General features: G+C 32.4%; 1 pseudogene; it reads left to right on the top strand.

The window, feature by feature from the left end:
• The first annotated feature begins 950 nt into the window (after positions 1-950).
• On the top strand, positions 951-1,037 carry LOC136309671 (U2 spliceosomal RNA; annotated as a pseudogene).
• Positions 1,038-3,751: the final 2,714 nt, after the last annotated feature.

Below are 3,751 nucleotides of genomic sequence, written 5' to 3'. Positions count from 1 at the left end.
CAAATAAGTTTATAAATATGATATATATGTTTGCTCGCTTACAATTTGCATTGGGTGTGGGGGACAGTCTGTAAGCAGGCATTGTGGTTATAGCCTAAGGCTTAGTTTTAAGACTAAGCTTTACCCCACACCTTTGACTGTTGCATGATAGGGGTGGTGCACTCTTATGAGGAATCCTATTTATGCCTTAGATAAGTGGCTTTGGCCTGACCTGTGGTGGCGCAGTGGATAAAGTGTCAACCTGGAAATGCTGAGGTTGCTGGTTTGAGACCCTGGGCTTGCCTGGTCAAGGCAACTGTGGGAGTTGAAGCTTTCTGCTCCTCCCCCCTTCTCTCTCTCTCTCTCTCTATAATGAATAAATAAAATCTTAAAAAAAAAAGATAAGTGGCTTTGTATGAGAGATTTTCTTACTGTAGATTGGCTTAAAAGTTTGAATTTCTACACTATAAAATGGGGCAGACCAGGGCTTGCTCTCTCGCTCGGTTCCTGAAACTAACATTTCAGGAGAGCAGAGAAAGGCCACGTGGAGGAGAGGAGAGGCAGCCAAGATGGTGAAGTGCTGAAGGAGAATCCAGTTAGTGCAGAGTTTGTGCAAAGAGAAGGAGATGGGGAACAGAGGTGAATAAGGCTGGTGAGGTACAAACCTTTGATCCTATGAAAACTCAGATAAGTCAGTGGCTTTGTGATCCTTGAATGGAAAGGGAAGTGTTTTCCCACTGTGTGTATTTCTTGCCTGCTGGGTGCAAGCTAGGATTAAAGCTAATGGCCCACCAGTTCTTGGTTTCATTTGTTCATTAACATCTGTCGAAATCAAATATGATCATGCATGGGCCAGGCGGCTGTGAAGGTGGCTGTAGCTACTAGCTTTACACTTGGAAAGTCAAAATTTGGACCTATTCCTTTTTTTTCTTTTTGGCATGGACCTGTTCTTTAATTAGATCAGCAAACATATCGCTTCTCGGCCTTTTGGCTAAGATCAAGTGTAGATCAGCAAATATGCTCACATGGAGTTTTTAATTTATTTATTTTTAATTTTTGGTTTATATTTTGGGGTTTTTGTTTTGCTTTGTTTATTTATTATTGTTTCTTTTTCAGAGGCTACTGCAGAAACTCTGCTTTGAAGAATGAAATTTATTCCCAGATCTCACAAATAGTGGTCTGTGAAAACTTTATGACTACTGCAGGCTTGGTTTTCACTCTCTTCATCAGTTACAAACAGCTTTTTCCCAACTGTTCACAAAATTGCCCTTTATTTGTTTTTGTCTGCTTTATTTATAAGGTTCTATCATTTAAAAAAATATGTATTCTATAAACTATTTAATGCCCTGTTCAAGATAAACCAGACCTCTAATGTTTTCTTTGATTTATCATGACTTGATCCAGTTCTTCACAACTTTGTTACCACATAATCAAAATCTTTACATTGCTTTTGAAGTCTAAAAAATATTTCATATGTATGTATTTGATTACCTGAACCCTTTGAGTAGTGAGTGTTTTTCATGCTTGCTAAACTTTGGGAGTAATTTTTTTTAATGTAATTAGTTTTAGTTACAGTTTTATTAACTTAAAATCATGTTTGTTTGATAACCAATTTATGGAAACAAAAAGAATATACATTTTCCTCTTTTCAATGTTGCCTTACACATTTTTAAAATAAATCGATCATACTCTGGATGGTCAGGAGGCATGAGAAAGTATTTGAACATTCGTACTACTCAAAGGGCTAATAAATGAAGTCTTATTGATATCTGCTATCTTTTATATTGCTTATTCAGGCAATTCAGCAAGTTCTTAGTAAATGTTGTTTATGAGAATGCTTTAAAAACAATATAAAAAAACACAATATAAAAATTGTTATCTACTCTTATAACTATGCAACTTTGTCCCAAATGTTCTATTACCCTTTTGTTTTTAATTGATTTTAGGTAAAGAGAAGAAGGAAGAGAGAGAGAGAGAAAAAGAGAAACATTGATTTCTTTTTTCACTTATTTCTGCATTTATTTTTTACTTCTTTTCTGTGCTCTAAACTGGGATAGAAACCCCAATGTTGTCATACTGGGATGACACTTTAACCAACTCAATTACCAAGACATGCCCCCCCAACGTCTATTATTTTTATTATATTCCAAATATATTTAGTAAAATCATAGTTTATTTACTTCATTTTATAGTTTACAAACTAAAATATGTTAAAAAAATTTTTTTCCAATTGATTGTAACTAAATTTCTGGGAAATATCATAGGCGAATGTTGTATTTTTTCAGTTTTATGGTTTATGGAACCAAAATAAAAGATATGAATTGACTTTTCCAAAATTATATAAATTTTAAGTAGTAAAACTGGTACTATTGTCATTCAGTGACAAGGTTAGCTTAATATATTTGGTATTCATCTGAATTTCTCCACCTTTTGAAGGTCTATTACCATGTTGTATTTATTTACTGGCTGCTAAGTTTAAAAAATGTTAAAAAAAATTAAACACAATTTTATCCTAAAAAAACTTCTTGGAAACCAATATTATAACTCTATTTTATATATATTATGCATCAGAATTAGTAAAAGTGAAAATAATATAGTCAGATGTTTACACATTCATTATAGATTCTAGACTACTTCATTAGAGGCCAACTACTCCAACACCTGCAAAATAATTCCATTACAACGTTAAACCTTTCATCAGTCCTTCATCACTCAATTAGTTCTGTTTGAAGTAGATTTAACCCAGCAGTACAGCTTTAACAGTAAGCTACTGCATTCCCTTAATGGTGAGAGTGAGATATGAAAAAATATTATCTTGCAAAACTGCCTTTAGATAAGTGTGATTTAAAAAACCTGACATTTCCTATTACAGCAGTACAAATAATTTACAAAAATAAAAATAAAAAAGAAGAAAAAAAAATCTGTGCTGCACCGAAAAATATATATATTTATCCATTCTCACCTTCAGTTTGTCTTTTTTTAACAAAATTCCTAATACATGGAATAGTCCATATTTACAAATGATGTTCTGAAGGAAGATTATCTGAACTCCCTGCAACTTTAATTTTTATCAATCAGTTATCTTATAGAATGGCTACCCCATTCTATAGATCAGTAGTTTTAAATTAGAAAGATTTCAGAATGTGGCAGTAAGAGGTTGGTTCTGCCAGTTAGTCATTGAGAGTCCTAAGTGTTCTTGGTCTGAGAATAAGGAGGAAGACATAAAAAATCAAATATAGCTCCCACTTTCAAGGAGTTTGACCTAATTGGTGAATTAATAATATGTGTAGATATAGAATTAGTACATGCTAGAAAAATATAAATTAAATGTTATGGAATTTTAGACAAGGTAGAAATTTACCTCAAAATTAGGTACTGTGGAATATCTTTATGAACAAGACAGTTATTTTGATTGTTCACATATGTTTTTGGCTTGTTCAGAAAAAAAGGAATTATGAGTAAAGAGAATAGAATAAACAAAGAAATAAATACAAGAAATTATAGGACATATTTGGTGAGAAATATATAATTCCATTTGGCTTGGAGTAAGATTACATAAAAAGGCTTAGAATTTAAGTAGGACCAATTATTTGGGACAATAAATTCAACCGAACATCATTAATGCAAGACTAAAAGATTCGATTTTAATGTAGAAACTAAGAAGCCAATATATGTTTTAAATTGAGCCAGGATTGATTTTAGGGAAAGCTTGTCCGGTATCAATTTACATTTTTGCTAAAACAAGTTAGAGACTGAAAATAATAAAATTAAC

The sequence above is a fragment of the Saccopteryx bilineata genome, chromosome 6 (assembly GCF_036850765.1).
Source record: "Saccopteryx bilineata isolate mSacBil1 chromosome 6, mSacBil1_pri_phased_curated, whole genome shotgun sequence".
Lineage (NCBI taxonomy): Eukaryota > Metazoa > Chordata > Mammalia > Chiroptera > Emballonuridae > Saccopteryx > Saccopteryx bilineata.
Note: the sequence above shows the minus strand (reverse complement) of the source record. Positions and strands in the feature narration are given on the sequence as shown.